The sequence below is a fragment of the Schistocerca serialis genome, chromosome 2, assembly GCF_023864345.2.
Source record: "Schistocerca serialis cubense isolate TAMUIC-IGC-003099 chromosome 2, iqSchSeri2.2, whole genome shotgun sequence".
NCBI lineage: Eukaryota > Metazoa > Arthropoda > Insecta > Orthoptera > Acrididae > Schistocerca > Schistocerca serialis.
Window position 1 is genome coordinate 118,715,978 of NC_064639.1, and position 25,855 is coordinate 118,741,832.

At 42.4% G+C, this 25,855-nt stretch overlaps 1 protein-coding gene across 1 annotated transcript in view; it reads left to right on the plus strand.

The window, feature by feature from the left end:
• Positions 1 to 6,511: 6,511 nt before the first annotated feature.
• Positions 6,512 to 25,855, plus strand: part of LOC126456794 (solute carrier organic anion transporter family member 5A1) — a 243,415-nt gene continuing 224,071 nt past the window's right edge. Inside the window, exon 1 of the mRNA XM_050092584.1 lies at positions 6,512 to 6,613. The gene's annotated coding sequence lies outside the window, so the exon portion shown is untranslated. The remainder of the gene's footprint in view (positions 6,614 to 25,855) is intronic.

The following is a 25,855-nucleotide window of genomic DNA, read 5'->3' on the forward strand; positions in this document are numbered from 1 at the left end:
GTCCGTTCGTTCATTGACGTCTCTGTTCACTGTAATAAGTTTAGTGTCTATGTTTTGCGACCGCGCCGCAAAACCGTGCGATTAGTAGACGAAAGGACGTGCCTCTCCAATGGGAACCGAAAACATTTGATCGCAAGGTCATAGGTCAACCGATTCCTCCACAGGAAAACACGTCTGATATATTCTATACGACACATGACAGGAATATGTTGTCGACCCACCTAACTTGTAAACTTGGCGAATGGGTAAAAAGATTCTTCTACCTTGCCCGATTTAGGTTTTCTTGTGGATGTGATAATCACTCCCAAAAAAGTGATGAAATCACAAGAGTTTGTCTCATAAACTGCAACAAATTAATGCAACAGTTTCACAGTCGCACAGTTTTCCCTGTGCTCTGTCAAAACATATGTTTTTAACGTTTTCAAATTTTTCCGTGTGTACACCGTCAAATCCTGCATATGTCCAAGCAAATCTGAACATGTCCTGGAACTTTGGAGAGCGAAGTTGATTGTGTGTGTGTGTGCCTGAACTTTGATAATTGTCTGAAAATAAAAAATTAAAATTTTCACTCGAGGGAAGACTTGAACCAAGGACCTCTCGTCCTACAGCTGCTCACGCTAACCACAGTACCACAGCGCTACTATGCTAGCTAGCACTGTCCTTAATGTTGCCTATCTTGAGCATGGACTACTCAGTTTGTATATTTTGCTTTTTTTTTTTATTGTTCCACACAACTTCTTCCTGTTTTCTCGACTGATCTGTGTTCAGTTTCTCAAGGCCTATCCACTGTGCCAACTTATAACTAAATCTGAGGGGGGTGCGATGGGGAGGTTCCCTTGTTAGAAAATAGGACCGCGTACCACAGACATTTGTGAATCTGGAGCAATCGGTTCCTCGGATCACATCGTCTGGGAGTATGCCATTAAACAAGATGTTACAGATCAGGACAGGAAGGCATTTGGAAATGCAACAGTCTATAACTTAACAAGGAATGAGGAACTGAATTCTTCCACAGTTAAGATATCAGCTTACGAACTGCAAGCCGTTTTCATGGCCGCGAGAGAACCACGAACGTGCCTTGTATCATGATAGCGAGACGGGTCACGGCAGAACGCCCACCTCCTGGAAGCAGGGAGGAGATGAGACTCGGGGAGGAGTAGGAAGGACTTCCTGAGACCCTGACAGCCACCTCCCAATCTGTACATCTTGGGTGGCACAGCAGCGCAGCCCCTATGAATCCTGAGTTGCACCTCAGCACGTCAGAGGCTAACCATCCAGACGAACGAGAGATCCAGCCTGGTTCTAATACCAAGTACTGTACTGCTGTGTAGTACAGTGTCGTAGTAGTGTAGTTCAGAATTGTTACAAAATTTGTGACATACCAGTGCCGCATTGTGTAACAGACGAGTAGTGTGCGTTCTGGATTTCGTATGAACAGATATCTGTGCTCCATATGGCCAAATCGTAGTATTCCGATTTTTTAGTTACTATTATTATTATTATTATTTCTCTTTCCTGTCTCAGACGTTATGTCTGGTTAAAAATGGAAAGTGACGCGGACCTTGATCAAGCGTGACTTCCTTTTAACTGTACGGTATATGTTACATTGCCTTTAGGAACTTTCGGGTAATTGAACATGTATCAATAATTACAGATTTCTGTAGTTGTATATATATGTTTGGATGTAGCTGTATTGCGTTGATGTACTGGTGGATATTGTGTGGTATGACTCCTGTAGTTGATAGTATAATTGGTATAATGTCAACATTATCCTGATGCCACATGTCCTTGACTCCCTCAGCCAGTTGGATGTATTTTTCAATTTTTTCTTCTGTTTTCTTCTGTATATTTGTTGTATTGGGTATGGATATTTCGATTAGTTGTGTTAATTTCTTCTTTTTATTGGTGAGTATGATGTCAGGTTTGTTATGTGGTGTTGTTTTATCTGTTATAATGGTTCTGTTCCAGTATAATTTGTATTCATCATTCTCCAGTACATTTTGTGGTGCATACTTGTATGTGAGAACGTGTTGTTTTATTAGTTTATGTTGTATAGCAAGTTGTTGATGTATTATTTTTGCTACATTGTCATGTCTTCTGGGGTATTCTGTACTTGCTAGTATTGTACATCCTCTTGTGATGTGATCTACTGTTTCTATTTGTTGTTTGCAAAGTCGGCATTTATATGTTGTGGTATTGGGATCTTTAATTATACGCTTGCTGTAATATCTGGTGTTTATTGTTTGATCCTGTATTGCAATCATGAATCCTTCCGTCTCACTGTATATATTGCCTTTTCTTAGCCATGTGTTGGATGCGTCTTGATCGATGTGTGGCTGTGTTAGATGATAGGGGTGCTTGCCATGTAGTGTTTTCTTTTTCCAATTTACTTTCTTCGTATCTGTTGATGTTATGTGATCTAAAGGGTTGTAGAAGTGGTTATGAAATTGCAATGGTGTAGCTGATGTATTTATATGAGTGATTGCTTTGTGTATTTTGCTAGTTTCTGCTCGTTCTATAAAGAATTTTCTTAAGTTGTCTACCTGTCCATAATGTAGGTTTTTTATGTCGATAAATCCTCTTCCTCCTTCCTTTCTGCTTAATGTGAATCTTTCTGTTGCTGAATGTATGTGATGTATTCTATATTTGTGGCATTGTGATCGTGTAAGTGTATTCAGTGCTTCTAGGTCTATGTTACTCCATTTCACTACTCCAAATGAGTAGGTCAATATTGGTATAGCATAAGTATTTATAGCTTTTGTCTTTTTTCTTGTTGTCAACTCTGTTTTCAGTATTTTTGTTAGTCTTTGTCTATATTTTTCTTTTAGTTCTTCTTTAATATTTGTATTATCTATTCCTATTCTTTTTTCTGTGTCCTAGATATTTATAGGCATCCTGTTTTTTCCATCGCTTCTATGCAGTCGGTGTGGTTATCCAATATGTAATCTTCTTGTTTAGTGTGTTTTCCCTTGACTATGCTCTTTTTATTACATTCGCCTGTTCCAAAAACCATATTTATATCATTGCTGAATACTTCTGTTATCTTTAATAATTGGTTGTGTTATTGATTTGTTGCTGCCAGTAGTTTTAGATCATCCATATATAGCAAATGTGTTATTATGTGTGGGTATGTATATTATTATTATAATTATTATTATTATTGTTGCTATTATTTGTCTTAATATAGTTATTCTACGTAGGTTTTCCCCCATTAAACAGCATAATCCTTAGTTATTACTAACACATTTGAAATCATGTTTACGACATTGTGTGTGTGCTTCATTCATGCCAATTTATGTTCAACATTCGGTCTGTTTTTTTATATGCGAGGGTTGAATGAAAAGTAATGCCTCCACCTCCGTTAATTGGGTTTGGATGGGAATATTTTAATAAATCAAACGCTGAAATAATCCTTAGAATGTGATCTTTAATTACCAATATTCACTTTTTCTAAATAATCACCAGTCAGTTGGATACATTTCTGTCAACGACGGACAAGTTTTCTGAAGCCGTCACGGAAGAAGTCGACACTCTGTTTCTGCAACCAGAATCTCACAGTTCTCTGAACATCTTCATCAGAAGCATAATGATGTCCCCGCGGAAAGTTTTTCAATATCGGGAACATATGGAAGTCAGAAGACGGTGCTAAATCTGGACTGTATGGAGGATGCCGTACAGTAGTGAGATTCAGTTTCTGAAGCTATGCTGTGGTGGCACGTGAAGTGTGTGGTTTGGCATTGTCATGCTGCAGGGAAACATTTCCCTTTTCCTTTCGAGCCCTTGTTGGCCGTCGTTTCAGTTTTCGCAGCGTTGTGATGTAACACTGAATTTGTTGTTGTTCCAAGATCAAGGAAATCAACATGGATTACACCATCTGCGTCCCAGAACACTGTGCTCATGATTTTTCCAGCTGAGAGCTGCGTCTTGAATTTCTTTTTCTGGGGCGAGTCTTTGTGTCGATATTCCGCAGACTGACGCTGCTTCTCCGGGTCGTAATCGTGTAACCACATTTCGTCTCCGGGTCGTAACCGTGTACGCACGTTTCGTCTCCTGTCACAATTGAACAGAAAAAGGCGTCACCTTCATTCTCGTAACGCGAGAGGAGTTCTTGGAAGATTTCAAGTCTGTGTGCATTCATTGCAGGAGTCAGTATCGGGGGTACCCATCGTCCACAGATCTTCCGATAGCCAAGCAAGGCAATAATGTGACCCACACGCTCTTGTTAAATGCCGATTGTGCTTGCAGTTTCTCTCTGAGTGATACGACGATCGTCCTGAATCAATCCGTCAACATTTTGCTTGTGAAACTCGGTGGTTGCTGTCACAAGACTTCCAATTCTTTGTTTGTCACGCAGGTCAGATGTACCCGTCTCAACATCTTTAAACTTATTCGCCCAACGACGCACAGTACTCACACCAACACAACCACCATAAACTGCTTTCATTCTGTGATGAATCTCCTTTGGGGTGACACCTTCTGCTATCAACAATTCAATGACTGCACGTTGCTTAAATCGCATTGACAGACCGTCTGCGCAGGGTACCATACTTTACGCTGTAACAACACAACCGCTCAATGCTACGGCTTCCCGCCAACCGGAGTTGTAGAGAAGAGGGTACGGAAGAAGCCAGTACCTGCCGCATACCAATGTTGCCAACTGTTGAAGAGTTACCAAGGTGGAGGCATTACTTTTCAGTCAATCCTCGTAGATAACAGACTAAAAGAAAGTATCTAATAAATGAATGATGCCTTCTGTGTGTAAATCTTACCGTATTCTCAAGTATTTGTGTGTCGTATTTTCTTAGGCGGAGCTTAGAGACAAAGCCAATATTTCTCTAAACCAGTGCTTTCCAAACTTTTCCATATGGCGACACCCTTCTAATACATAAAATTTCACGACAGCCTTCCGCTAATATTAAAGAAAGATTCTGATGTAAGTAACCATATTTCAAAAAAATAGTGATTTTTTATAGTTGATTTCTAGGCGCAGTACAATTACACATTAACCACAAATACAAAATTTTTCAGTATTATTATGAATTCAATGACTCACGTGGGCTTGACGAGCATTACAAGTCCGATTCTACTAGACTCCCGCCATCCTTGAGGCAGCTACTTGATCTCCCGTAGTGTTAGGACACGCAGCTTGGAAAGCTCCGCTCCAAACGATCGTGGTAGACCACCAAAAAGCCACACTCACCTTGACCAGTGTACCAAACCACCGTCCATACTTGATGCGTGTTCGTCTCACCTCCTAGCCTCGCAGTCTAGGCCGCTTGGCATTAAGTTACACAACTACGTTAAACTTCCTGTATTTCTTTTTTTCACTAATTTCTATTCGATTTCAAAGCACAAACGACTTCATACTAAGGCACATAGCATGGTAACCGGTGTGTTGCATTTGCCTAGTTGCATCACGTGAACGTCAAAGAGTATAGCTACACCACAACTGGTAGGATCAACTAAAATGGCGAGTGATCGTACTTCAGCTTACTCGCTATCCGGAAGTCTTCTGTAAACTATAGACTGTAGCCGCATAACACCCGCTGCAGAGTGAAAACCTCATTCTGGAGACATCCCCCAGGCTGTGGCTGAGCCTGGAAGGTAGGAGACGAGGTACTGGCGGAAGTAAAGCTGTGAGGACGGGGCGTGAGTCGTGCTTGGGTTCGTGCTTGGGTAGCACAGTTGGTAGAACAGTTGCCCGCGAAAGGCAAAGGTCCCGAGTTAGAGTCTCGGTCCGGCACAAAGTTTTAATCAGCCAGAAAGTTTCATATCAGCGCACACTCCGCTGCAGAGTGAAAATCTCATTCTAGTAAAAAAAAAAAAGTTTAAATGTGTGTGAAATCTTACGGGACTTAACTGCTAATGTCATTAGTCCCTAAGCTTACATGCAGCTTATCCTAAATTATCCTAAGGACAAACACACACACACACACACACACACACACCCATGCCCGAGGGAAGACTCGAACCTCCGCCGGGAGCAGCCGCACTGTCATTCTAGTTCACGTCTATATTAAGGAATTTTCTCTCCATACGTTGTGGTTACTATTTTTTTTGAGGGTGGGGGGATACATGTCGGTCAGAATCAATACGGGCCACTTGTCACCGAAAAACTGTTCACATGGATTACCTTGAGGTAGGGGCTCATGCTGTACGCGACTTCACGTTATAGACCTTGCGTGACAGTTACAGCGAGGTTTCGACTCGTCTGCTCCGTGTAATGACCGCAGCTTAAAATGATTCTACAAATTGGAAAACGTGCCCTTGTCCTTCAAAGTGTTACGTCAGAATGCCGTATGCAGACGCTATTACCCTCACGCGAAGAGTACCACAATACACGTAGTGAGTCCGCTGTGGAGCGTTTTGTTTTTTGCTCCGTAACGACATCCGGTGACGCACCATTAGCTCTGAGTGGATGACGTCAGGGCTCCTGAGCGTTTAGCAGAATCTGTGTCCACATGCCGTTAGCTAACATTGACCTCTTTTTTCTTTTTTTGTCATTGCTTGCAGAAGTTCCTGCTGAAGAAGTCTGCGGATTCAGCCAGCGATGGCTCTGGGCTGCTCGTAGGGGCGACTGACAGCTAGCTGATAGCGCCTCGTTCCTAATAAGGTAAGGCTCGCTCCTGCGTGCACGTTGAACTGCTAGCGCTGCTGACTACAGTGTCTGCTTGCGACACCCCGACACCCTTGTCTGTTGAATCAAAGTCACCGCGTGACCGTAAGCCTTACTTTTCGGGGGTATGACAGACGGTGTTAAACGAGATGGGGAAACGAACATCCACTGCCAGAAATCACAGTCTCGTCTCCTATTGACCTTCAAGTAAAACAATGCGTTTTTTTTGTTTTGTTTTTTAATGCACGGTTGTCATTTTCTGGAGGGTCAGTACTAAGGTACAGTCAATTCCTCTACATATTCAAATAACAGATCAACGTATTTCAGTGTCCCTGATAACGGGTTCTCGGTTTCTTTTATCGCCTCGTCTTTACCCTCTTCTTCTACCGAACACATTTTCTTAACTATATCCGCGTCATTTAGCTGTTCTAATCCCGCTTTACAAACATCGTTATGCAGCTATTCACGGATGTTTTCATCATCCTCGTTTCACAACCAGAAATTTGTATTCTGGATGAACATATTTTTGCTCGTTTTAGTAGAATAACACAGGCTTCTACTAAAATGTTCGACGTTTCGACCTCTCTGCTGGCATCTTCCTCAGGATCTTTTGGTGTTCACTACTGCTAGAACACTGTCAGAGACGAGTGTCGCGTCCACTTATAAAGGGGGAGCAGAGCGGGAATATTAGCCTATGACTATGACCCACCAATGTTAGCCATATGAATTTTAACCAATACTATCACTTCTCCAGCACGAACGCCAGAAAACTCCCCCTTTGTAAGTGGACGCGACACTCGTCTCTGACAGTGTTCTAGCAGTAGTGGACACCAAAAGATCCTGAGGAAGATGCCAGCAGAGAGGTCGAAACGTCGAACATTTCAGAAGAAACATGACGCGGCCTAATAACCCAGAAGATTTTGACTTCAGTGACAACGGCTACGAAAGCCCGCAGACTTACATAAAACACAGGCTTGCTTTTTTAAAGCCTGCCGAATTATATATAATCTGCACCCATAATATCAGAAGTTTGATAAACTTGGTCTCATTTCCACATATTATTTATAATAATAACAAGTTAAACTACCAATCAAAAGTTTTCCGTTACTCATAAAAACTTTGGATTTGTGGTTAAAACAGCGATTTAGCTTTAAATATCCTATCATATCCTCATTCTGAAAATAAAACAAGTGTAAACGCGTAATAAAATGTGACACCTGCTGCCGTCGTTACGATGTTATTTATTTTGTGACAACCAGTTTCGGTGCTTCAGTGCAGCATCTTCAGGCCTTAACTGACGCTGAGCGGGTTAACTCCACTTGCTTATACGATTTATCAGTGGCCAACATCTATGAACTAGTTTTCGCAGATTACCTACAACAACGATGGTGGTTCAAAAATGGTTCAAATGGCTGTGAGCACTATGGGACTTAAAATCTGAGGTCATCAGTCCCCTAGAACTCAGAACTACTTAAACCTAACTAACCTAAGGACATCACACACATCCATGCCCGAGGCAGGATTGGAACCTGCGACCGTAGCGGTCGCGCGGTTCCAGACTGATGCGCCTAGAACCGTTCGGCCGGCCAACGATGGTGGTGGTAGCTGACGGCTAGAGACACAACATCGTTGTTACAGATAATCTGCGAAAGCAAGTTCATGAATGTTGGCCACTCATGAATAGCGTATACGATTGGAGTTAACACCCCTCAGCGTCAGTTACAGGCTGAAGATGTTGCACTGAAGCACCGAAACTGCTAGCCATATTATAAATGACATCGTAAGGAGGGCTGAAGATGTACCATTTTATTACACAAGAGAACGGCCGAAGTCCGTCCAACCTCCAATCAGAAAGATGGACGCCTCTGTTGTCTATCTGACTGGTTGATAGCCTAGAGCGGTAATGATGAGTACCCGCAACAATGACGTACCTTTGCCCAACACGGTTCTGTTCAAACAGGCCTCATTCCTTCAGCTGTCTGTGTTGCAATCAGTTCGCATTAGTTTACATTACAGTGTCTGCATCTAGCAATGTGTTTATACACCTGATCAGGTTTATACCATATTATCTGTTAATGGGCCGGCTGCAGGAGACGGGAATTGAAAAACGCGGTGTAACTGTAGCTCTGCATCAGAAAGGTTACTCTGGTAAAACAATAGCAACAAAAGTTGATGTTGCAGCGATTCAAGCAAACTGTCGCCATTGCAAGAGTTTCGCGATCTGGAAGACCTCGAGTAATATCATACAGTACCGAGTAAACGTAATGTAGGGAAGCAGCCTACTCACGCCGTAATAAATTCTCATCAGTCTTTCCATTGTGTGCTAGCCTAGTCCGCTGTAACTAGCTCTGACGTCATAAATGTTGCGCAATACATTAAAAATCAAATAAATAACCTGAAACGGTTCTAGCATTTCAGGAGTACTACTAAATCAACATGTGTTGAATGTCAGTTCAATAACTTTAACCATTTTCGAAATTTGGACGTTTTTCTGTAAAAATCATTGGCGCAACAGAAAAGAGCTAGAGATTTAAAAATTTATACTTAGATTCCTTTTCAATAATAATTTAATAGAAACAGTACTTTGGATCTCACAAATTAAGATTTTAGTTGAAATTCATGATTTTCTGGTTTTTGTTTTAAAACTTAAGGAAGCAAGATAGATTAAGTAGGCTAATAAATAAGGCTAGGATGTTTGTATTTAAGTAGAATGGAGATCCGCTATAACCATAAAGATGTGAGAAGTTTCATTTGAATAACTATAAAACTATAGTGATAGCGTATCTCCAAAGGGCAAGTTCAGAGCTCGTCTACTGCGTGCAGTGTAATTAAATTAATTCTCTCGCCCAAAATATTTAACTTAGCCACGTCAAACTTTTATTATGATTACTTACCTGTGTGCTGAATGCGCATTTAAATTGAGAGCTTCATCGGCCATCAGCAAAAGGAGCTATGATTTATTCAATAACTTAATGTGGTGCATTACTAGCCCAGCGGCTATTCGGGAGAGCCGATTTGATCAGGCGTTCCCTTAGCCGTCCGCACCGCGGCTTTATACGAGTATATAAGAACGCTGCGCGAGGAAGCAAGGCCCCAGTTCTCCCCAGACGCCGAATAGCACGCCATCTGTGTCGGGAGTCGCGTCGCGTCGGTTTCATTGCTATAAACAGCCTCGGATGCCGTATTAAGTTACTCGAGATATGCGTAACCATGAAATCATTTTCGAGTGAAGTGTTAATTCTGGGATGACTTTAATTACCTAGCTTCAGTTTGCGTATGTCGTATTTTCACGTGCCGCCGCGGGACAAACATTCTACCATTATTTAGCGTGGCGTTTGATGAACCTAATCATCAAATTACGGCGAGCATTCATTTAAACATTTAATTTGGACATTTATAGTTGCATCAGCGCATTAGACTCTGAACTGCTCTGTTAGTTAGAGCCGGCCGTGGTGGCCAAGCGGTTAAAGGCGCTACAGTCTGGAACCGCGCGGCCGCTACGGTCGCAGGTTCGAATCCTGCCTCGGGCATGGATGTGTGTGATGTCCTTAGGTTAGTTAGGTTTAAGTAGTTCTAAGTTCTAGGGGACTGATGACCTTAGAAGTTAAGTCCCATAGTGCTCAGAGCCATTTGAACCATTTTTGTTAGTTAGATTGTGTGGATTCTATTGTTTTCATCTGTGACTTTCAGAATACAGAACGTTTTTTCACGGCCGTTTTTGATTATAAATCCCAGACAATCTCCTAATTCATCAGAGCTATAAACTGTAACTACAAGTGTATTCTCAGATGAAGTGGGCACTAGGAATTCTAATTACAGGCTTCACGTTTTGTTAATCACTTTCTGGTTGCCAATATTGTAGTTAGAGAGCCAGTGTTGAGAACGGCGAAAGACAGCATAAATAACATTCTAAATAATAGGAACATTTATATATATAACAATTAATTCCACCCGCCGCCCCTCATATGGTTAATCGGCCGGAAAGTGTTTCTTCATTCATTCAAACATTTATACAACAACACAATAACAAGAGGACTCGTACTGCACCTGAAATCCTAGAGGAAGTACACAGAATGCGAGCAGCTCCAGTCGCTGGCTGAAGAGTGCAACACCGTCTTCATAAACAAGGTTTAAACTAGCGTACAGCGGACGAAAACTTAATTGCACAAACAAAATGTGAAACTACTGCTGTGGCCAAAGAAACATAAAAGCTGGAGCGTGCAACGATGGTCCAAGGTATTCTTCACGGGCGAATCTAAGTCGACAGCACGCTCTAATAAGACAAAAAAAAAAAAAAAAGGAAAGAAAGAAAAAAGAACGCACCACGAAGAATGGGGCGGCCTGGAATCTCATCGACTGGAGCAGAATTACCTTCAGTGATGAGTTCCTTTTCGAACTGAGCCTCGATGACCAGGGGCCACAGTGGTGGGATACAAACCTGACGGTAGTCCACCAACCAGCCCGACAACCAGCAGTGATGGTTTGTGGGTGCCACTTCTTTTCACAGGAGGATCTCTCTCGTTGTCATCCGGGGCGTCATTGCAGCACAGCGGTTAAGTCGTCGACACTGTACGACCCGTTTTGTTGGCCCTCATGGCAGGCCATCCTGGGTTTGCATTTAAGCAAGATACTGCCCACCGGCACTCGAGGAGAGTTGCTATTGCTTGTCTTCGTGCTTGCCAAACCCTATCTTCACCAACAAGGCCGTCGGACCACTCCGCAATTGAGAAGTGTTGGAGCATTATGTGCAGGGCCCACCGGTCACCTTGGGATTTCGACGATCTGACACGCCAGTTGGACAGAATTGGCTCGATATCTCTCACGACAACACCCAACAACCGTGTCAATCAGTGCCAAGCCGAATAACTGCTTACATAAGGGCCAGAAGTAGACCAACGCGTTATTGACGCCCCGTAGTGTGAAGTCCTTTTTTCTTGAATAAATCATCCAATTTTTCTGAAATTGTATTATTTGTTTGTCTGTACATGTACAACACATCTATTAATTCCCGTTCCGATCTGGTAGACGTCGTGAGAGAGCAGAGTGCGGCGCTCCACGGAACTCACGGACTTCGAACGTGGTCAGGTGATTGAGTGTTACTTGTGTCAGAAGTCTCTACGCAAGATTTCCACACTCTTAAACATCTCTAGGTCCATTGTTTCCGATGTGATAGTGAAGTGGAAACGTGAAGGGACACGTACAGCACAAAAGCGTACAGGCTGACCTCGTCTGTTGACTTACCGAGACCGCCGACAGTTGAAGAGGGGTCGTAATGTGTAATAAGCAGACATCTATCCAGACCATCTCACAGGAATTCCAAACTGCATCAGGAACCACTGCAAGTACTATGACAGTTACGCGGGAGGTGAGAAAACTTGGATATTGCGGCCGAGCGGCTGATCGTCAGCCACACACATCATGCCGATAAATGCCAAACGACGCCTCGCTTGGTGTAAGGAGCGTAAACATTGGACGATTGAACAGTTGAAAAACGTTGTGTGAAGTGATGAATCACGGTACACAATGTGGCGGTCCGATGGCAGGGTGTGGGTATGGCGAATGCCCAGTGAACGTCATCTTGTAGTGCCAACAGTAAAATTCGTAGACGATGACGTATGGTTTGGTCATGTTTTCCATGGAGGGGGGCTTTTACCCCTTGTTGTTTTGCGTGACACTATCACAGCAGAAACCTACATTGCTGTTTTAAGCAGCTTCTTCCTTCCCACTGTCGAAGAGCAATTCAGGGATGGCGATTACATCTTTCAACACGATCGAGCACCTGCTCATAATGCACGGCCTGTGGGGGAGTGACTACACGACAGTAACATCCCTGTAATTGACTGGCCTGCACAGAGTCATAACCTGAATGCTACAGAACACCTTTGGCATGTTTTGGAACGCCTACTTCGTGCCAGGCCTCACCGACCGACATCGATACCTCTCCTCAGTGCATCACACCGTGAAGAATGGGCTGCCATTCCCCAAGAAATCTTCCAGCGCCTGACTAAACGTATGCCTGCGAGAGCCGAAGCTGTCATCAAGGTTAACAGTGGCCAACACGATATTAAATTCCAGCATTACCGATGGAGGGCGCCACAAACTTGTAAGTGATTTTCAGCGAGGTATCCGGGTACTTTTGATCACACAGTGTACGCGAACGGAAGGCTCAGCTGTCCTTTGAATATCTGGGTCTTAGATTAAGTAAACATCGTAGGGCGTCATAATATGTCTGTAACAACATCTGCCCGTTACGAGTACAAAGCTTGGCTATGCTGCTTCAGCCTGCTGGTGCTATCTTGGCGAAATGAGAGACAGCAGACAAAGCTCTCCCCGCAGCGGAAAAGACTCTCGGCTGCGGGAAGAAGAGAATGGAACAAAAAAGTAACGAGAGGGCACCAACTCTGGGGCACTCCGTTGGTCCTCGTGTTAATAATAGAACGTCACTCGCCTGTTCTACTTCTTCCGCTCCCCTAGAGAGTCGCTATTTTTAGTTTCGCGTGAATGAAATTCTCCTGCTAGGTCAGTTGACGAAACGAGCATTTTGCCACGATCTTTACTGTCTGCACAGTAGCGCTTTATGGAAGATGTAAATGGCGCAATGAATCTTTTTGGCAGAACAGGCTATTTAACAGTTAATTACTAATTGCTATCTGGCATTAATTGCTTAAAAACTAAAAATCGCTCATGCAGTCAGAAACGGGCACGTAATTTCAGTCACTGCACTTCTGGATGAATAGGCCATATCTTATGTCATTACGAGGGGAGTTTGAAAAGTTCGTGCAAAAATAAAAACTACTTACTTGTTTGGGGTAAACCTTTTTTATTTTTCGACGTAGTCTCCTTTTAGACTTACGCACTTCATCCAACGCTGTTCTAATTTGTTGACCCCTTCCAAATAATAGGAATTGTTCACGTCTGCAATGTTAGTTACTGCAATCACCTCCTCGTTTGAATAAAATCTTTGTCCCGTCAGCCATTTCTTCAAATTGGGGAACAAATAGTAGTCAGAGAGAGCCAAGTCTGGTGAATAGGGGGGGGGGGGGGATGTGACACGAGTTGGAATCCTATTTCCATTAATTTTGCGACCACAACTGCTGAGGTTTGCGCTAGTGCATTGTCATGAAGGAAAGGGACTTTTTTTGCGGTCCAATCGCCGGCGTTTTTCTTGCAGCTCGGTCCAATAACGATGAATAATATTCACTTGTAATAGTTTTACCCTTTTCCAGATAGGCGATGATGATTATTCCTTGCGAATCTCAAAAGACAGTCGCCATAACCTTTCCGGCTGAAGGGTTGGTCTTCGCCTTTTTTGGTGCAGGTTCTCCCTTGGTAACGCATTGTTAGATTCTTTTTTGGTCTTAGGAGTATATTAATCCTGCGGATTCTTGCTGAACAGCTGCAAACCATCCGTGCAAAACTTCGCACGATTCCGTTTTTGGTCAAGCGTGAGCAATCGCGGAACCCATGTTGCGGATAGCTTTTTCATGTCTAAATGTTTGTGCAAAATATTATGTGCCCTTTCATTTGAGATGCCCAGAGTACTAACAATCTCACGCACCTTAACTCTTCTGTCATCCATCACCATATCAAGGATTTTATCAATGATTTCTGGAGTCGTAACCTCCACAGGGCGTCCAGAACGTTCAGCGTCACTTGTGCCCATATGGCCACTCCGAAAATTTTGAAACCACTTATAAATTGTTCTAATCGAAGGTGCAGAGTCACCGTAACGTTTATCAAGCTTTTCTTTAGTCTCCATTTTTTGAAAATCACTCGACTTCCTTGATTCACACGAATGCCAAACACAAAGGAATAGATCAATATGGCTGAAACTTGGTGTGTGTTGTTTCCAAAGATGCTACTAACTAAACATGACCTCGATTAGCGCCGGTCGTGCCATCTCTCGGACTTTGCAGGGACTTTTCTAACGCCCCTCGTATTAGAGGAAATAGTTGAGATATGTCAAGACTACTGTAAGAAATTCTGTACTTTGTAGGGCTCGTCATGCTGGCATTTGAGAAAAGAAAACAATCATAAGATGTGCGACTTTAGCTCAGAGTTAAGGAAAACGAAACAGAAACATTTTCGTGTACATTTTTCTTGCTGTTGAAGTTAGTGCTGTTGGAAGACAATGTGTTTTTCCTGTTCATAGAATTTCTTTAAAGCATTCTAATCTGGACCAGGTGAGATTCTACGATGATAAGATTCTACTAAGATTATGCGAAAGAACTTGCTCCCATTCCAGCAGTAGTTTATGGTAGATCTCTGTACCAACGAACGTACCTAGCGACTGGGGAAAAACTCAGGTCACTTGCTTTTTAAGAAGGAACTTATAATAGACCTTTATCGTTGACGTCAATCTGTTGTAGAATAATGAAACCTGCTTTATGTCCAAAACTTATGACGTTCTTTGGAGGACGAAGATCTCCTCTATAAAAATCAAGATGGATTCCTCATACAGAGGCCTTGCGAAACTCGGCTCGCTCTGTTCCTGCATGAGACACGTTGCGCTGTAGACAACGACGCCCAGGTTGATGCCTTCTTCCTTGACTTCAAGAAAGCATTTGACACCGACCCGCACTGCCGTTTAGTATGTATGTCGGAGGATTTTAATGAAATGTGCTGAAGCAAAATCTTTTGCAGTACCACATCTTCTTCTTCTTCTTCTTCTTCTTCTGCTGCTGCTGCTGCTGCGTATCCACTAATGGATGTTTGCGGTCACATTTGTCCAGTCTCCTCTGTCTCTTCCAGCAGGGATCAAGTCGCCGGCGTTTCTTATTCCTGTCCTGTTGATGTTGCGGAGCCATGACATTTTTCTCCTACCAATTCCTCTTTTGCCTTTAATCTTCCCCCTTGATTATCGGTTTAGGAAAGTGGATATCTTTCATTTCGTATCACTCAGCCTAAGTAAGCTGTTTTCTTACGTTTGATTCTGATTAGCAATTCGCGGTCTCTTTTTGCTATTCTTAAGATCTTTTCATTTGTTTTCCTTGCTGCCCACGGAATTTTAAGTGTTCTTCGATATAACCACATCTCCTATGCTTCCAATTTGTTCATGATGTTCACTTTCAACGTCCAACTTTCCACTCCGTACAAAAGCACTGACCACACATAGCTCTTCATCTTTTGACGTTAAGGTCAGTGCCAGTGAACACAATTTCAGGAATGTGCTGCGGGCCTACTCTGCCTCTGATTTCCATGTCCGATGACCAATTTTCCCACAAGGACGCCCCGAATCTGTTCACCCTATGGGTTGATTATTATGCATAAATTCTGCATTTTGGTGCTCATCTGAATTGCGAGTGACTATCATAAATTTGGTCTTTTTTATGTTGATATTGAGACCCATATTCCTGCTTTGTTCCCCCACTGTAGTCAGAAGATCATGAAGATCGTTTATATTATCTGCAATTAAGACTGTCTCATCTATGTATCTTATGTTGTTAATCCATAACCCATAACCCATTTACTTTTATACTTATCTCACAATCTTCAAGCGCCTCCTGGAATACACAGTATGTTCTGAGTACAGGTTAAAGAGCAGTAGTCGGAGTACACGGCCTTGTCTAACTCCTCTACCGATTTTTTGTGCTTCTCTCAATTGGCCTCCAGTTCAGACGTCAGCAGTTTGATTCCAGTGCAGATTTTCTATACACCGAATATCTTTTCGGTCGATGTCCGTTCTTCTCAAAATTTGTACAAGTTTATCATGTTGCACTCTGTCAAACTCTTTTTCATAGACTATGCAGCACAGCATTACATTCTTCCTCTGATCGTAGCACTTTCGAACAAATACCTGAATCGCGACCGATGCTTCCCTCATACCTACCCCGTCTAAATCCAAACTGTGAATATCCCATATCCCTTTCACACTTGGCTGTGGTTCTATACTGAATGATCATGAGAAATTTCTTTAGAGTATGACTTATCAGGCTAATTAGCCTGTAGTCTCCGCATTTTCTTGCATTGTTCTTCTTGGGCAAAGAGATGAAGTGTGGCATCAGCCACTTTTTAGGAAATTTACCCGTATTACAAATTTGATTGAATATTTTTTGGAGAACGGAGACGCCGTTCTCATCTAACAATTTCAGAATTTCAATTGGTATTTGATCTGGACCAACTGCTCTCCTATCTTTCGCCGTTCTTATTGCCCTTCTGATTTCATCTTTTGTGATAGCAGGACCCGATAGACCATCGGCATCTTTATTTTCTATTTCAGGTCTTTTCATATGCAAAAAGATTGTTTATCTAGCTCTCACAGATAGATTTCTTTTGCTGATTGTCCTGTGCTATTTCTCCTGGGTCATTTTCTGTATTTGAGAAGGTTTTCTTACGATGTATACCAGCTGTTTCCTTTGTCTTCTTATGTAAGCTAAAGTCGTCATGTATTTGTTGCAGGCGTTCCAACTCTTTACATTATTGTTTCAGCCAGTTACTTTTTGCTGCTCTAATCGTTCTTTCTTATGACTTTCTGCATGTCCCTATATGTGTCCTGGTTTCTTTCGTTTTTACATTTTCCTTTTTTTTCCAAGTAATGCCAAAATTTCGTCTGTCATCCAATTTTTCTTTCGTGTTTTCTGTTTTTAACCTATTTCATTTTCCGCAGCACCTAATTTTCTACATTTGCTACCCATACGTTGTTTATATCTGTTCCTTCTTCTAGTTGTGATTTGATTGTATCTGTAATTCTTTCCCTGATTTTTGTGGTTACCCTGTTTTTAATATCTTAATCTTTAAGCCGATTGTATTCTATTTTCCGCTGTTTTGTATGTTTTTTGACAATTGTAATTTTTACTTTTGTTTCCGCTACTAGCAGGACATGGTATAAGGGAATGTCGGCTCCCAGATGGGTGCATGCCCTCGTTACCGAGGATCCAAAGCGCTTGTTACTCAGAATGTATTCTATTTGATTCCGTAGAATATTGTCAGGGTGTTCAGCTGGAGCTCTCCATGTGTACAAGCGCCTAGGTGGCAGCTCATGCCAAGTATTTGTGATCTTCATATTTTCCTCTTGACAAAATTGACAAAGCCGTTTGCCTCGATCACGTCGTATCCTAGCCCAAATGGACCCACTAGTTGTTCAAATCTTCCCTCTCTTATTTTAGAGTTAAAATCACTCATTATTAAGTTCATCTCATGTTCTTTTACCAGCTTAAGAAGTTGTTTCAACTCTTCGTAGAATACCTCAATTTCATCTTCAGTTGAATCTGATGTACTGCGCTCATATACTTGGATGGTGTTGATATTAATTGGAACGGCATTAAGTTTAATTAAATTTCAAAACTTTTTCTTAGACAATTATTCCCACGCCTTTTCTGTGCCTAATGCCTTGGTTCCCTGAATAGTAGATACTTACTCCGTGAAATTCACACACTCCAGCATCTGCCCACCATGTCTCTGCCACTCCTAGAATTTCTATTTTCAGTCTTCCCATTTCCTGCATTAAGTTAGCTAATTTACCAGCTTCATATAGACTCTGTACTTTTCAGGTACTGATCCTTACTTCGTTTCGGAGATGTATGTTCGTACTCTCAGCGGCATTTAACGCAGTTTCCCCCGGAGATCCGATTGGGGAACTGTTTATACCTTTATTTTGAGTTAAATGTGCTTTTCATTTTGACTTATGTCATACTCTTGGGAATAATTATCGGAGGTGGTTGCATTCCTCCCCAGTACCACATCAGAACTCCCCAAAGATCGAAATTGCAGCCGGCCGGAGTGGCCGTGCGGTTCTAGGCGCTACAGTCTGGAACCGAGCAACCGCTACGGTCGCAGGTTCGAATCCTGCCTCGGGCATCGATGTGTGTGATGTCCTTAGGTTAGTTAGGTTTAAATAGTTCTAAGTTCTAGGGGACTGATGATCTCAGGTGTTAAGTCCCATAGTGCTCAGAGCCATTTGAGCCGAAATTGCAATTGTGAAATAAATAATTTCTGTAGTCAACGACGAATAAGATGTCCTTTACAAATACATTTCTTTCAAATCGTTATTTTTTTTTTCTTTGCGTGTCCTTATAAATGTTTTCACGTAGTTCCATTGTCCTAGGATCGCTCGTTTGTCATGAGCGCCCAATCAAATACCGAAAGTTCAATTATAACCTCCCTGTAGTTCCTTTCGTTCATTGCATTCGCCCGTTCCTTTTCAATTAGAAACCTTTTTCGAAATCTCTACCCATAGTTCTTCGTGTACGCCGTTCATCGTCTACCACCTTTCATCTTAGATTTCGGTCGTAGTGCAACTCGGCATTTGTCACCTTATCAATCATTGCAAGTGATGGAAAAAGTGAAAAGTGACAGATAAATATACTATAATTGACTGGGGATCGAACTCGAGACACTGTAGTCTAGCACTTCATCGCTTGTATTGCTTTTATCCATGGTGTACTGTGGTACGAGGCTGTGCTCCATTTACTTTCAGAAATGACTTTCTAACATATTCATTACATTTTAAAACATTTCTGTTTTTCAGGATTAATTTTCTTGCTATTGCCAGTCTGTATTTTATATCCTCCCTACCTTATCGATCTTCAGTTATAGCGTTGTCCAAGTGGCAGAACTCATCTACTATCTTCGTGTCGCATTTCCTAATCTAATTTCCCAGCATTTCCATCTACTCTGCGAATGCTACGTCATAGTGATTGGCGGAGCGTATCTCTGGTACCAGTAACTAACTATTCCCCCCTCCCTTCCATCCCTCCTTTCCCTGTTCCATTTGCTAATAACGCGTGGGAAGAATGATTGTCGGTGAAGCTCCGTAATAGCTCTAATTTGTCGTCTTTTCTCGTTATGGTCGTTTCGCGAGACTAATATGGGGGAGAGTAATATGTTTCCCGACTCTTCCCGGAACGTAGTCTATCGGAATTCCAGTAGTAAACCTCTGCTTGCTGTCTTGTAGCGTCTCCTACAGGAATTTGTTGATCATCTCTGTAATGCTCTCGCGCCGGCTAAACAATCCCGTGATGAATCGCGCCGCTCTCTCTCTCTCTCTCTCTCTCTCTCTCTCTCTCTTTCTCCCTCCCTCCCTCCCTCCCTCCCTCCCTCCCTCCCTCCCTCTCCCCCTCCCCCCATCGCTCTCCTTCTCTTCTATTAATCCAATCTGGTAACGCTGTACCTACTCTTGTATATGGTTAAGAATTACGGATAATAACCAAAAAAAAAATCAAGTGTACAAGCAACAGAGATGACGTTCATGACGTATGTAAGGGGAAGCAATAAAATGGATAAAAATAAGTAATTTTATTCAGTAAGATCAGTTAAATTTTTTTTTTTTGTCTATGACAAGATGGAAGAGAAGAGACTTAAATGGAGAGATGATGTTGATACGAGGGACGTTCAAGTAATGCAACAGTTATTTTATCCGCCATTTTCGGTTGAAAAATGCGGAATTTGTTGTGGAGCGTCGTGGAATTTTCCCGCTTCAGCACCTATAGTTTCATGAAGTTGCGGTAACTGGCGGCGCTACCGAGACCTGGCAGTGAACAAAAGCAAGGTGAGTCGTTGGCGAAGGGTCTCTCATCATCGCAACAAGGTCGCGCAAACCTGTGCGGAGGTGGTTTTTAGGTGGTTTTCACATCCCGCTAGGTGAATACCTGGCTGGTCCCCACGCTCGGCCTCAGTTACAGGACTCGCAGACATTTGAAAACGTTCGCAGTATTTCATGGCTTACACTAGATGCACACTGCTGGGCTACAGGGTGGCAACAGGAAGGGCATCCAGCCACCCTCTGACGCTAACATCGCCAAATCCATAGTAACAGGGCCGACCCCGCGTTGAAGTGGGACAAAAGCACTCCGCCTTCAGGCCACAAGTGGCCCAGTGGGACCATCCGACCGCCGCGTCATCCTCAGCTGAGGATGCGGATAGGTGGGGCGTGTGGTCAGCACACCGCTCTCCCGGTCGTTAAGAAGATTTTCATGACCGGAGCCGCTACCATTCGGTCGAGTAGCCCCTCAGCTGGCATCACGAGGCTGAGTACACCCCGAAAAATGGCAACAGTGCATGGTGGCCCGGATGGTCACCCATCCAACTGTCGGCCACCCCCGACAGCGCTTAACTTCGGTGATCTGACGGGAACTGGTGTATCCACTGCGGCAAGGCCGTTGCCTAAGTGGGACAAAGGTCCAAAGAAAATGATGAAACGATCTTCATCAAACTCCGAAGGTCTTCCTGAATGTAGAGTCGCTAATGTCAGAACAATCCTCCTTAAAACGAGGAGGCCATTTTCTTGCAGTGCCTTGTCTACTGGCATTATCGTCATACACGGCGCGAATATTTCTGGCTGCCTCCGCTGCTGTCATCCCTCTATTGAACTCAAACATAAGAATATATCGGAAACGTTCCGGTTTCTCCACTTGGCATTACATTTCCTAGCGTCCACAGCTCCGCCCACTATCTCCAAATGACAATATGTAAACTCAGATAGAAACAGTGAAGTACAGATAACAAATACAATCGATGAATAAACCCATAACAACCGTAATACCAACATGCAAAACAAAAAACGCTACGAACTTATGCACCAGTGTAATAGCACCAAGTGACGCCCCGTGATCTGCCGTCTCCGGCAGTTTTAATCCCCACTGTAGACTTACTAATGGCACGAGAATAATGGACAAGGCTGCTACCAGTGTAGGGGTCGCTGCTGATAAATTCAGGAAAACGACAAGTGTGTGGTGGGAGGCGCACGAGTGCCCCAGGATTAGCTGCGCTGACGTAGGCGGCCCTTCCCTACAGAGCAGCTCATTAGGGGCTGCCATCCTCCAGCTGGTCCTCAGCCCTCTATATTTAGCAGCCCCTGGGGACCAGGTGTCCGCATTGTCCGCCTTATCGTTGCCGAAGGCCGGCCAATGGCGTCTGTAACCCTACTGGCAGGGGGGTTACGTGCGTGCGCGCAGACGCATCGGGACCCCGGCTTTTGAGGAACCACCGTCGCTCGACGCCGAACCCCGAAGCGACTGTACGAGAGAGCACACAATGGACTTGCTGTACACCGTGTGGCAAGGCGGGTTCGGCCCCCGCCATCCTACTTTGTCTTTTACACTCCTAATAACGATAGCTGGGATCTGTACTAGGCTTTTTTTCTCTTTTCTTGCTCTTATTGTTTCCAAAAATTTTGATAATAGAATCCGTTATCTGAGCATTCAAGAAGAATATAATAATTCCAATCCCAAAGAAAGCAGGTGTTGACAGATGTGAAAATTACCGAACTATCAGTTTAATAAGTCACAGCTGCAAAATACTAACACGAATTCTTTGCAGACGAATGGAAAAACTGGTAGAAGCCGACCTCGGGGAAGATCAGTTTGGATTCCGTAGAAATATTGGAACACGTGAGGCAATACTGACCTTACGACTTATCTTAGAAGAAAGATTAAGGAAAGGCAAACCTATGTTTCTAGCATTAGTAGACTTAGAGAAAGCTTTTGACAATGTTGAATGGAATACTCTCTTTCAAATTCTAAAGGTGGCAGGGGTAAAATACAGGGAGCGAAAGGCTATTTACAATTTGTAGGGAGAAGAAATAAAAACTTTGAGGTTCGCCTATGACACTGTAATTCTGTCAGTCAGCAAAGGACTTGGAAGAGCAGCTGAACGGAATGGAAAGTGTCTTGAAAGGAGGATATAAAATGAACATTAACAAAAGCAAAACGAGGATAATGGATTGTAGTCGAATTAAGTCGGGTGATGCTGAGAGAATTAGATTAGGAAATGAGACACTTAAAGTAGTAAAGGAGTTTTGCTATTTGGCGAGCAAAATAACTGACGATGGTCGAAGTAGAGAAGATATAAAATGTAGAGTCTCAATGCCAAGGAAAGAGTTTCTGAAGAAGAGAAATTTGTTAACATCGAGTATAGATTTAAGTGTCAGGAAGTCGTTTCTGAAAGTATTTGTATGGAGTGTAGCCATTTATGAAAGTGAAACATGGACGATAAATAGTTCACACAAGAAGAGAATAGAAGCTTTCGAAATGTGGTGCTACAGAAGAATGCTGAAGATTAGATGGGTAGATCACATAACTAATGAGGAGGTATTGAATAGAATTGGGGAGGAGTTTGTGGCACAACTTGACAAGAGGAAGGGATCGGTTGGTAGGACATGTTCTGAGGCATCAATAGATCACAAATTTAGCATTGGAGGGCATCGTGGAGGGTAAAAATCGTAGAGGGAGACCAAGAGATGAATACACTAAGCAGGTTCAGAAGGATGTAGGATGCACTAAGTACTGGGAGATCAAGAAGCTTGCACAAGATAGAGTTGCATGGAGAGCTGCATCAAACCAGTCTCGCGACTGAAGACCACAACAACATCATCTGAGCATACATTACTAATGTAAATTAATGATGGAAGCTGAAGAAATGAATTAAAATTTGTGCCATGGCTGGCACTTGGGGGTCTCCTTGCCTACTAGGCAGAAATACTAGCCATTATACCACCACAACACTATAGCTAACATGCCTGCACGGACTATCCTAGTCCAATGCCCCCCTGACACAAACTTCAGTTCTCAAAAAAATGGTTCAAATGGTTCTGAGCACTATGAGACTTAACATCTGAGGTCATCAGTCCCCTAGAACATAGAACTACTTAAACCTAACTAACCTAAGGACATCACACACACCCATGGCCGAGGCAGGATTCGAACCTGCGACTGTAGCGTTCGCGCGGTTCCATACTGAAGCGCCTAGAACCGCTCGGCCACTGCAGCCGGCTTCAGTTCTCATCTTCCCTTCTTAGATCGTCACTGTAAATAAGCTGAAGACAAATTTTAATTCATTTCTCCAGCTTCCATCATCATCGTAGATAAAGACGAGATTCGAGAAAAATTTAATTACATAATGTAAATTAATTTCTCGTGTGAAACTTATTTATTCAGATCGTGTGATTCACTGTTCTGAATGTTTTGTTGGAAATGATATATTTCAGAAGTTATTGTATTTCAAAGATTTCGATCTCTAACGCATCCATAAAAATCTAGTAAGCTAATAAATAGATTCAGAAAAGTAGATTATCTTTAAAATGTGGACAATTTTTTGCTTATTCCCAATACATGTTTATTTTAGTTCGAACCTAATTAATTCAGGAGATATAATTAATTAAGGATTTCAACCAGCACAAACTTCCAGCTTATGCTGTGACCAGACTATTATAAATTCGTAGAATATGTTAACATAGTATTTATGGGCTAAATTTTCTGGACCCAAGGACACAAATAAATATGTAATTATCGTAATTAAGAATTAATTTTTTGTACACATCTTTATAATCAGCATGGATGTCGTACCTAAAAGTCAGGATTTCGCATAGTGTAAGTATAAATCGGTTCTGTTTATTTTAATAGATACTGCTCATATCGGTAATTTGATGAACAGAGTCTGACAGTCATTATTAAATCTATTTAAAAAGGAATAATTTGACCTAGGGAAATTTCAAGTAATACTCAACCGAACTCATACAATATTCTAGCGCGATTCTATATAAAGACGAAACGCACCCAATTCTGTAATTACGCTCCTTGTTTCTCTTGGAGTTAAATATCCGGAATTTCAGTATTCTCTACAATGTGTGCTCTGATTTTGTTGTTTGAACTAGCCCCGGGGTTACACTTAACAAGTCACATTCCTTAACATGGTACTGTATCTTAACGACTTGTAGACAATTTCTTGAACTGCTATAGGAAAAAATACTTAGTGTGCCAATTAATTCATGATTCTCACCCTTTTGGCGGAATGTAATTTAAGTTAAACGTCGAATGTAAGTACAATGAGACCTGCATAAACGTTTTTGATCTCTGATGGGACCTGGTCTTTAGGGCTCAAACATCGCAAATAGACAAGCAAGTGATTTCGTGCGAACATTTGAAAAGAACTACTGGACTTGCCTTTTTAGTTATTAAGGGATACAATCCTACCAGGAACATTCTCAGAAGTTCCGGGACAGATTTTAGTCCTGGCTTATAAGCGACGTCAGCGCAGTAACTATGGCGGCAGCTTGAACAACTTTAAACAACAGTAGTTGTAGGAACAACCGAATGAAAACAATTAATTCAGACGGTTGTTGTAAACCATCGACTCATTCGCCTATAGTTTTACGTATCGGTTGCATTATTCATTCATCCTTGTGACTGAAACCAGTCTATGGGAGCAACTGAATGAAAACGGTCGATTCAAGCGGCTGGACTATTCGTTCATTCTTTTGAAGTGAAACCAAACTGTCAGAGCAACCGAATGAAACCAGCCGTGTCAGTCGGTTATAGTTTTACGAATCGGTTGGATTATTATTATTATTCACTCATTTGTTTCGAGTGAAACTATTCTGCGTGAACAACCGAATGAAAACAGTCGACCCAGGCCTTTATAGTTTTGCGTAATGACTGTATTATATTATTCATTCTTTCTTATGAGTGAAACCAGCCTTTGTTTTTACTGTCGGTTTTGTTCTTCCAACTGAAGTCACTCTTTACTGTGTTTCAATTCGTTGAGCTTCTTCTGAGTTAAACCAGTCTGCACTCTGCAGCGAGTCAAACCACACAGCACAAGTCTCGCTGGGAAGCCCTTACACTTACTCCGTACATTCTCCATCTCTCCCCATACGATTTCCATATTTTTAGAGCCCTGAAGAAACATACGTAGGCGAAGAGCTGCACGCGTGGATTCAATCGTGGTTGCGTAGACAATCGCAAACATTTTACGATAAAGACGTCGGTCGTCTTGTCTCAGTGCGGAATAAATGTATTAACATTACGGTATATTGATAATTTTTACTTATGGACCGTCTGACAGCAACTGAATAAAACACAATTTTAGTGCCATACGCGTTTCGCCTTTATTTTCTGCAAGGCATCATCAGTGGCAGGTTGCGTGGACAATTTCTTACATATTACGCTCCTGTTACATTTTTGGTGTTGTTGTTCTTCTTATGAATGCCAATTTGCGGTTTCTTTCCCACATTCCACAGCACTATGAACTGAACGCTTGTCTCAATATACCGTAATATTACGCGCAACTGAGGAAGACAGGACTACAAAAGTTCAAGGTGTAAATGTATTAACAGTTTGAGCATTTACTTTTGAAACAATGAATAATTTAGCTCCTTATTTCCATCTGTCCCGTCTTCATTTGACTGCCCTTGCATATCACTTCCATTTGCATGAAAGTAACTATTTCATGAGTAATACGTCTCGTATTACCGAGGTTGACTGATAACTGTTTCACATGTTCACGTCACAGTGGCTGGTACATGAC